Source organism: Hevea brasiliensis, chromosome 6 (genome assembly GCF_030052815.1).
Source record: "Hevea brasiliensis isolate MT/VB/25A 57/8 chromosome 6, ASM3005281v1, whole genome shotgun sequence".
In the NCBI taxonomy this organism is placed as follows: Eukaryota; Viridiplantae; Streptophyta; class Magnoliopsida; order Malpighiales; family Euphorbiaceae; genus Hevea; species Hevea brasiliensis.
Genome location: NC_079498.1, coordinates 9,571,887 through 9,583,245, shown reverse-complemented (window position 1 = coordinate 9,583,245; position 11,359 = coordinate 9,571,887).

Genomic DNA, 11,359 nt, shown 5'->3' with positions numbered 1-11,359 from the left:
TTGGCTTACTTTTCATTTTTTGTTTCAGCATAAAATAGGCAAGATTAAACTCAATTTGGTTCACTATATGCCAAATTATGCAGAGGTCAAGGGTACTCAAATAGTTGGGACTGCCGGTTCTAGGATTCAACACATAAATGATAAAACTATGAAAAATTTTAATGTGTTGATGAGCATGGGTAATGCTAGTCTTATCCTTAACTTCTCCTTTAAACACTTCACCCTCAAAATCCCGTTTGTTAAATCCACCAACGGCAAAAACATCTTTGTGGGAGCAGATTTTGTTCCCACTGTTTGGAATTCCTAGGGCTTTAGCTAATCTAGCTACTGTCACTTCATAAATTGTCCCTTTCATTTTTACCTTAAAAGACTCATCTTTGTCAGAATCATCAACCCTCAAATTTTTATAGAATTCTTGCACTAAGTCCACATACACTCCTTCAAGATCGTAACACGCTTTATCCCATTTTTGATACTCAAACAAAGATTGCAAAGGAACGGAAATTTCAACAAAAGCGGGCCAGTGAATGTACCTTGGCTCATGAATGGCCCTCTCCATATGCACAACTGGAGCTTTTGAAATCTTTTTCTTTTTGGTTCCCTTTTCTTGGACTGGCTCGCTTGTTCTTTTCTTGGTTGGTTCTTTTGGTTTACCAATTACCAGAGGAGCATCCTTTTATGGAGGTGGTGACGCAGGGATACTTGCGTCAGTTGAGTTTGATGATGAGTATGTGGTGATTTTGGCTTTCCCTTTTCCTTTGTCTCGTGCCATAACCAATCTTAGAAATAAATTAGGCCGAAATGACAGAGAGAACTGAGATTATAAATTCAGTGATGTGAGCAGCCAATATATATATATTTATATATATAATCAATTTAAGCATATCAACATCCATTTTTCACAACAGAGCGCAATGACAAAAAATTAGAACAGATAAAGAATAAAAATATTCGAGTTCCTACGAATCCATAGCAGTCGATTTATTATTATATACCACATTTTACGAAATGTTAATGCCCAAAAAAATTAACAACAGAGCGCTAAAACAGAACAAACAGGCGAGAGCAAATCAAGCAGAAAAAAAAAAAATTATCAGCATATTACGAAAGCAGATAAAACAGGCATGGATAGAATGTAAAGCATGATTCCATTAAAGTTTTAGTTTTTATACCTGGAATATACTGAAACAGATAGTGCGAATCGACAAAGAAAAATAACCAACAGCAAATGATTTCTTTCGGCAGATTAGAGAAATAACGGAAACGAAAAATTTTAGGAATTTTCTATCTGCAAACAATCGATTTAATCGATTCACTAACAATAGGTTTCGGAAGTATTTAAAAATGATGAAGGAAAACGATTGCTTGAAGGTGCGACGAAATGGTTTTGTGAATGGAAAGAGAAAGGCGCCTGCTCGGGTTCGGGAAACGAGGCGACGAAAGAAGAGTTTTGAATTTTAAAACTTGAAAAGACACAATCGTAGGTTTTGCAGGAATAGGTAGCGTGTAGCAGAGGAGAGACGAGAAGACGATGGTTCGGAAGAAAAATTAAATCCCGCGCAAATCAAAGTGTTAAAAAGTCCATTTTGCCCTTAAATGCTTAATGATGCAATACTTTAAGTAGAGGGGTATTTAAGTCATATGGGCTTTAAACATGCAGAATAGGCGCTTGAAGAAAAATAATTTTAGAGTTTTAGAGCAATCAGACCTGACTTCCAGTTTGCCAACGAAAAAGTAGGAGCAGTGGTAAAGCGTTTAGCAAACAAGAAAATTAGCAAACGGATTAGTATGCCACTGAGAGCAAATTCTGCAGATTACTGTTCATATCTGATATAATCCAGAATTTTTCAAATTGCACCAAAAATATCAGAATGCATTTTCAACACTGCAAATCAACATATATCACTTCATTTTCATATGGAAACATGAGAATGCATCACAACTTAATCAAAAGCATCAATCATACCAAGTTCTCTTCTTATTTTGCAAAAAATTTCCTCACTAAGTGGCTTTGTGAAAATGTCAGCAAGCTATTTTTCCGAAGGGACAAATTCGATTTGAATATCACCATTTTGAACATGATCCCTAATAAAATGATGTCTAATTTCAATATGCTTGCTTCTAGAGTGTTGAACAGGATTTTTTGATAGGTTTATAGCACTAGTATTGTCACATTTTATGGGAATGTGATCAAATTTAATTTCAAAGTCTTCAAGTTTGTTTCATCCACAAAATCTGGTAAACACAACTTCCACCGCAATATATTCAAACCTTCCGCAGAGAAAGTGCAACAGAGGTTTGCTTTTCTTGTGCCATGAAACTAATGCATGACCTAAAAATTGACAAGTTCCGTAAGTGCTTTTTCTGTCTAATCTACTACCAAAGAAAATCAATCACTATAACCAATAAGATCAAATGATTCACATTTTGGATACCACAAGCCAATATTGTGAGTGCCAATAAGGTATTTAAAAATTCTCTTAACTGCTACAAAATGAGATTCTTTTGGACATGACTAAAATCTTGCACATAAACATACACTAAAATGAATATCTGGTCTAGATGCTGTTAAGTAGAGTAAAGAACCAATCATACCTCTATAAAATTTGTTATCTACCTCTTTACCTTTTTCATCTTTCTCCAATTTAATTGTTGAGCTCATGGGAGTTCCAATACTCTTCATATCCTCCATTTTGAACTTCTTTAGCATATCCTTTATATACTTAGACTGATTTATAAAAATTCCATCTTTCATTTGCTTAATTTGCAATCCAAGAAAGAAAGTAAGTTCACCCATCATACTCATTTCAAATTCACTTTTCATCATGTTGGAAAATTTCTTACAAAGAGAATGGTTAGTAGCACCAAAAATAACATCATCTACATAAATTTGCACAATAAGCATGTCTTTTCCAATTTTCTTAATGAAAAGAGTAGTATCCACTTTTCCTCTTTTAAAATCATTTTGAAGCAAGAATTTACTAAGTCTCTCATACCATGCTCTAGGAGCTTGCTTTAAACCATAGAGAGCTTTAGTAAGCTTGTAAACATGATTTGGAAAGTGAGGGTCTTCAAAACCAGGAGGTTGAGCTACATAAACTTCTTCATCAATGTATCCATTTAAAAATGCACTTTTAACATCCATTTGATAAAGCATGAAATTCTTAAAACATGCAAATGCACACAACATTCTAATAGCTTCAATTCTAGCAACCGGAGCAAAGGTTTCATCAAAATCAATACCTTCCTCTTGGTTGTATCCTTGAGCTACTAGTCTAGCTTTATTTCTAACTACATGTCCTTTTTCATCCATCTTATTCCTAAATACCCATTTAGTTCCAATAACAGTGTGCTTTTTAGGTTTAGGAACAAGTTTCCAAACTTTGTTTCTTTCAAACTGATTTAATTCCTCTTGCATAGCAAAAAGCCAATTTTCATCATTTTGAGCATCATCATATGTTTTGGGTTCAAATTGAGAAACAAAAGCAACATTACCAAAATATCTTCTAAGTTGAGCTCTTGTCATCATTCTTTGTGATGGACTATTAAGAATGTCATCTTTGGAATGATTTCTATGGTATCTCCATTCTTGTGGAATATCTTGATGTTGAGGTTCCTCAATTTGTAGTTCTTCCACATTTGGTTGGGAGTCATCTTGAATTTCAATATTTGTGGAGCAAGGGAGTTCTTCTTCTTTATCATTTTGATCATCCTCCACTTGTTCTTTTGATTCAAGCTCATCATTATTCGAATTCTTTGAATTTAGAATCTGCTCAATTTCATCATCACAAGAATCTTTCCTTTGCAAGGAAGTGTTAGCATCATCAAAAAGTATATGCATTGATTCTTCCATGGTCAATGTTTTTCTATTGAAGATCCTATATGCTTTGCTATTTGTTGAATACCCTAGAAATATTCCTTCACAAGATTTAGCATCAAATTTCTTGAGATTGTTGTCTTTATTATTCAAAATGTAACATTTGCAACCAAAGATATGAAAATATGCAATATTGGGTTTTCTTCCTTTCCAAAGTTCATAAGGAGTTTTCTTTAAAATAGCTCTAATGGAAACTCTGTTCAAAATGTAGCATGTCAGATTTATTTTCGCCTTGAAATATTTTGGTAAACCTGCTTTCATTCACATTGTTCTTGCCATTTCTTGCAAAGATCTATTTTTCCTTTCAACAACTCCATTTTGTTGTGGAGTTCTAGGAGCTGAAAATGTATGATAAATACCATTTTGAGAGCAGAAATTTTCAAACAAATTATTTTCAAATTCTTTTCCATGATCACTCCTCAAAGATGTAATGCAATACCCTTTTTCATTTTGAGTTCTTTTGCAAAAAGCTTCAAATATATCAAAGGTTTCATCTTTATGAGCAAGAAAGAAAGTCCATGGGAATCTTGAAAAATCATCAACAATTACAAATGCATATGCCTTGCCTCCTAGACTTCTAGGTGTGATTGGACCAAAAAGATCAAGATGTAATAATTCCAATGGTCTAGACGTAGTTACAACATTTTTTTATTTAAAGGATGATTTTGTATGCTTACCAAGTGCACAAGCTTTGCATTGAAATTCTTTTTCAAATTTTAGCTTTGGAAGTCCTCTAACAAGGTTCTTTCTAGAAAGTTTAGCAAGTGTACTCATGCTAGCATGTCCTAATTTTCTATGCCATAACCATGCACTATCATCTGAAGTCATAAAGCATGTTTCACAATTTTCTTCAAGACTTGTTAAATCAAGTAAGTAAATATTATCTATTCTAGCACCAGCAAACATAACATTATTTCCATGAATCTCACAATGTGAAGAAGTAAAAATGACTTTAAAACCATTATCACATAGTTGACTAACACTTAAAAGATTATACTTTAATCCTTGAACTAATACAACATTCTCAATGCAAGGATTTTTACCAATAGTTCCACTTCCAACAATTTTAGCTTTGCTTTTATCACCAAATTTCACATAACCTTCTTCTTTCAAGGTAAGAGAGGAAAACTTGCCTTTATTTCTGTCATGTGCCTAGAGCACCACTATCAATGTACCAATGTTCTGCTTCCAAAGATACTCCTTAGGCAGACCTCATTTTCACTATCTTCGATGTGTGAGCTTTCACCTTTTTCTTCAATTGCCATCATACAAGTGTTTGCAGCCTCTTTGTCACTTGTTTCATCATTTGATGAAGAATCACTGTCACTCCAAGTTGCTGCCATTGCCTTTTTGCTTTTGTCCTTTCTAAACTTATTTTTCTTCTTCAATGTAGGACATTTTGTCTTAATGTGGCCTGGTTTGTTACACTCATAACAAACTATTTCACTTGAATGATTTGGAGTCTTTGGAGCATATTTCTTTGTGAACTTCTTGTATTTGCTTCCACCTTGTCTAAATGCTCTTTTGAATCTTTTGACTATCATATCCATGTCTTCATCATCATCACTTGAAGCACTTGAATCATCACTTGAACCACTTTTAAGAGCAACATTTTTCTTTTTCATCCGCTTTTGGATATGAAAGCTATCCCTTTCTTTTTCTTTTGATCACCTTCATTCTCATCTTTCTTATAAATCATCTCATGTGCAATGAGAGAACCAATCAGCTCATCATAGGTGTATTTTCCAAATCCTTGGTGTCTTGAATAACAAGAGTTTTTGCTTCCCACGTCTTTGGAAGAGACCTCGAATTTTCTTTACAAGTTCTTGTTCTTCAAATCTCTTTCCAAGAGCTTTAAGTAGATTTACAAGGTCTGTAAACTGGTACTCATTTCGATAATAGTTTCACTGTGTTTCATCTCAAATAATTCATAATCACGGATGAGGAGGTTTGCCTTTGACTCTTTTACCACATCGGTTCCTTCATATGTGACTTCTAGTTTGTCCCATATCTCTTTTGCGCTTTTTGACATCCCGAAACACGATTACACTCCTGAATATCAAGAGCACAACGAAGAATAGGAATAGCCTTGGCTTTTGTAGAAATTTTCTTCCAATCATTATCATCAAATTCAACTTCAGCTTGAGGAATTTGTATGCTTCCTTCACTGGTTTTATAAGGAATATAAGGACCATCTTTAACTATTCTCCAAGCATCAATGTCAACAGATTGTATAAAGTTTCTCATTCTAGTTTTCCAAAAAGAGTAATTTGTGCCATTGAAGAGTGGTGGTCTAGTGATGGAATAACCTTCAGCTAAGGGGGCAGGTATACCAGCAGAATTTCTAGATGAACTAGCCATGTGTGTGGATCACTCTAAGGGGTTTAATCCTCAAGCAAGAGAGACAAGCTCTGATACCAAATTGATGTCCCAAAATATGTCCAAGAGGGGGGTGAATTGGACTTTAAAAACAATTTTCGGTTCTTGCTCAAAACCTTTGAAAATTGCAGCTAGGTTCAACTAAATTAACTAATGTGAAAAATGAACAATATAGCTCTATTGACAAGTTGACTCAAGGTTGTCAGTATGCAATCGATAATCGATATAACAAACTATATAAGCATTCAAGAAATATATCAAGAACCGAATACGCTTTTATCACAAAGAACTAGAGCAAGATACCGGATATCCTATCCGACAAAGACAACCGATAACCAGCAGAATATATCGATATCGCAGATTTTGCAGTAAACTATTTTTCTCAGATTGCAGCAAGATCAACATAATTTGATATCAATGTTCTTATCTGAAAAAGCATATCATTCATAAAGCTAAATTGCAAAAATGTAAAGAGCAAGGGTTGAGAAAATGAACACTGGAATTTTTATAGTGGTTCGGCTTTAACTAGCCTACATCCACTCTCTCAAAGATCCCACTTTGAGTCTTCACTCCACTATTCTTCTCTTTTCAAGGCAATAGACAAAGCCCTTTACAAATCTTCACAACAAAGCTTTTACAAGTAGCTTCACACTTCTACCAAGTGTTATCCCAAACACTTATCACAACCAAGCTTCAATAGGTGCTTGAATGACCTCTCACAAATGATAATAATGTGTTTAAAAAACTCACTCTCACTCAATTACAATAGAAACTATAAAGAAGAGTTGAGTAAATAAGCCAATGATGAGCAATAAATCACTTTGAGCACTTTTGAATGAAAGCTTTAAAGATTTTGAACAGTAGAGGGACTTTCATTAAGTGCAAAATGGCCAAAGGAAGGTGTATTTATAGCTTTGGAACGTTTTTTACCGTTGCAGAACTCATTTGAACGTTACAGATACGAATTTCAAGAAAATAGCCGTTATTTTATCGTTTTCTGCGATGTTGTGCAGAGTTGAAACAGTTAGCGTACTTGAGAAAATAGCAAACCAGTTAGCATACCAAAATAAGTAGCAAACCAGTTAGCATACCAGGAAAACTTTTTCTGCATAACTTTCAAAACTATAAAACTTTACACCAAATCATAGTCAAACACTTTTTAGGCCAATAATAATGATGTTTCAAAGAAAAAATCATTTGAGGGATTGAAAATAAGGATCATTGACTTTTACTCCTCAATTCTTTTCACAAGTAATCCTAAGAAATAAAACTAACTCTAATACTATATGTACCTTCAATTCTGATGTTCAATGCAGCCTTGGAAGGTAACCTTTTCTTCTTTTATCTCTTTTGCTTCGTCTTGTGTTATCCTTAGAATGTCATCCTTTCTTCATACGCACGAATCCATCATGAAATCCTTTTGTCCTTTTTCTTTGAGATACACAATACTTAAAACAATGTTAGTTTGATTCTAGTTGAGTTTTGGTATCATCAAAATCTATGCTCCTTTGAGCTTGTGGGGTCAACACAACTGTAGCCAGACCTCAAGATCAATTTAGGAAAATTTAAATTATGTTAATGTAAAGAAGCTAAAAGGACAGTTTTGTAATCAATACGTTGTTCTTTTATGCTATGACAATAAAAGCAAATATAGCAATTCTTAAAACCGTTGTCAATGACTTATGATTACTATTATGAAAGTGATTTTCGGCAATTGCCTTATATTCATTATGTAGTAATAGTATCTGATATGAAATTTAATATTTTTATTATTTTTAAAAAATCATTTTCTAAAAAAATTATTATATTTTATTTTAATTTTAGCTTTCATTCAAATAAAAACTAAAGGTAAAGTAATTTTATGATCACGATATTCCTATTATAAATATATTTTATTTAAATCATTTGCATCAAAATTATAAATTTCAAACTATATAAGTTAATATAATGAAAAATTTTATAATAATGTTATTTTAAGAATATTAATTAACCGTTTTAAAGATATATATATATATATATATATATATATTATTTGGACGTATATCAAGGAGATTTTTGTATTTAATAATTATAGCTATTATTTTTTTAAGTATGTGATATTTACTAATTATGATTTCATTTAAAAAAAAAGATGGAGTGAATTTAAGAATTTTGGGTTGAGAATAAATTTTATAAGGCCCTGTTCGGTAACAACTTTTAAGATAACTTTTAATGTTTTGACCAAAGTCAAAATAATACTTATCTCATTTATACTGTTCATTAACATAGTATTTATACTAGCTTTTAGAGATAGAGGAAGTGGTTCATGAAAAGTTATCCCTCCTAACTTTTAGAGGTTGAGAGATTGTTTTGATTATGATTAATAAGATTTTTATATTTAACAGTTAATTCAATAGCTATGTTTACCGAACATTTCTATTTTAATAGCTATATAGACAGCTAATTACTGACAGCTAATATCTAACAGCTAATAGTTACTGAAACAACTAATATTACAGAACAGAGCCTAAATTTCAGCTTTATTATTCCAATTAATTGTGACCTAATCTCTTTGCAAAGCAAGAAAGAAATGCACAAAATATTTATTTTATCTTTAGCTTGCTAAAATCTGTTTCTATATATTTTTGTTACTCAGTTTTCAATTATTTTGATTTAGTTCAATTTTCCTTTTAAAAGGTTATCTGGGCGACTATACAATAAGGATAATGTTTTTATATAATTTTTATTATATAAATAATAAATTATTTCAATATTAATAAATTTTAAAAAAAATCAAATTATTAAATTAAAAAAGAAAACTAAAGCTCCATTAATTTCCTAAAAATAACTTTCTATATAAAAATTGTTTTTCATAAAAAATATATTTTCTATAAAAATAATTTTTATTGTGTTGATTGGAATTAATATTAAACTAATACTATTTGTTTATATCATATATGTATAAGTATTTTCACATTTTAATAAAATTATCAAAATTTAGAAAATAAATAATAATTTTTTTCTTTTGAAAAGAAAAAATTATTTTTATTAAAAAATAATTTAATTTTTCTTTTAATTAAAAAATATTTTTTATTGACATTTTTTTAGATGTCTCAATTAAAAGCTAAAAAATACAAAAAATAATTTTCAATAAAAAAAAATACTTAATTTTGAAATTTTCTACTCCCTCAAAGATTTAAAAAAAAAAAGACCAATCTTATTACACTATTATTGATTTCATATAAAAATCAAACCCATTATTTATGGTTTTTCCGTTTCTCCTCATCATTTTACTTTCTTCTTATTTCTTGCCCAACCCATTATTTATGACTACCCCATTCTTTTTTTTACTCATCTTTTACTTTCTTCTTATTTCTTTCTTGCCCAACCCATTACTTCTCCATCTTTTACTATTTTTTATTTATTTTTTATTATAACCACAAGACAAGTTATAATAATTTGGGTGCATCTAATAAGGTGTGCAGTTTCAATGTAGTTTGGGATCTGTCTAGAAATTCATACCGAACTAAAATTTTGATTTCGGTTTAATATGGTTGTCAGTTCTTTAGTTCTGGTTTGATTCTGGTTCTTAAAATAATTTTATATAATTATTTATTTAAAAAGTCATACTTAATTAACATTTAAATTTTAAATTGGGTTATTAATACATAATATCTCATATAATATATTTTTTAGCTATTTCTAAATTATACAATCATTAACCATAAGGTACACATATAATTTAGAATTAAATATATTATATAATATAACATTATATCATATAATTTATATTTTATCTATTTATTAATTATATAATATTTAACTAAAAGATACAAATATAATTAATAATTAACATACATATAATATAATAGTACATTTATAATTAAGAATTATAAGATAATTTAATATATTTATAATTAAATTATTAAAAAAATAGAGAAATGAAGTATAATATTATGTTGTATTTAGTTCATATATATATATACATATATATATATATTTTTGAAAGTATATAATATATTAAAAAAATGAAAAAACATATATATATATATATAAATTTTATTCTCGGTTTGATTTTATTTTGATACAATTTCGGTTTGATTTCAGTACGGTTTCGATTCGATTTTTAGTGAAAATTATAACCGAACCAAAATATCAAAAAAACTTCAATTCGGTATGATTTCTATCGATTCTATTTTGTTCTTCAATTCGATTCTCCCAAAAAAGTGCACAACCCTAGCATCTAATATAAATTCGATTTTATATAAAAATAATTTTATAATCAATAAATTAAATATTTTATTAAAATTTATATAAAAGTAATTAAAATATGTATAATAAATATAAAAATTTAAATATAAATATTTAATCTATTTATTTTCACTGTAAGTTTGTGGGTCTGGACCAACCCATAGAACAAGTTATAACAATTTCCCTCGAATTGTTCAATACTATTAATCTTAATCAGCTATTTCGCCGATGAGTTAAATGAATTACATAATTTTTATATATTTCTTTTACTTTTTACATTTTATTGTTTATTTTTTATATTTTAATTTATTTAATTTTTTAATTATAATTATTTATGTGTTTTTTGCAATCATATATTTAACAATGCATTCACTTTTAGTATTTGGCCATTCACTTTCTGTAAACATTATACGTGGCTTATCGTAGTGACTCACTGCATCAAAAATTTATAAATTATTTAATTCGATAACGATTATAAATAAAAAATTATTAAGCTAACTTGATTTTACATGTATATGTCAATTTTGATTCACTAAATTAGATGTAATTATTATTAATATTATAATTTATCTTAAAATTAATAAAATTAAAATAATAGAATAAATTTAAACAATATATATATGATATCACTCTCCTAAAATAAAATCAGAAAGTCAAAGATATTTTCAGTATGGATAATCGAAGCAAGAAATACTTTCAAACATGGCAAACCTAAACAGGGGCTCAACAAGCCGAACAAGAAGAAAAGGACTAAACAATAACTTTGTTCGCTCAAAATAGTGTACAAAACCCTTACCGAGCAAACACCCAGTAATGGATACAACGCGGATTTCTTAGACCGAGCGATAATCTCGCATATAATTCAGTAAAAGC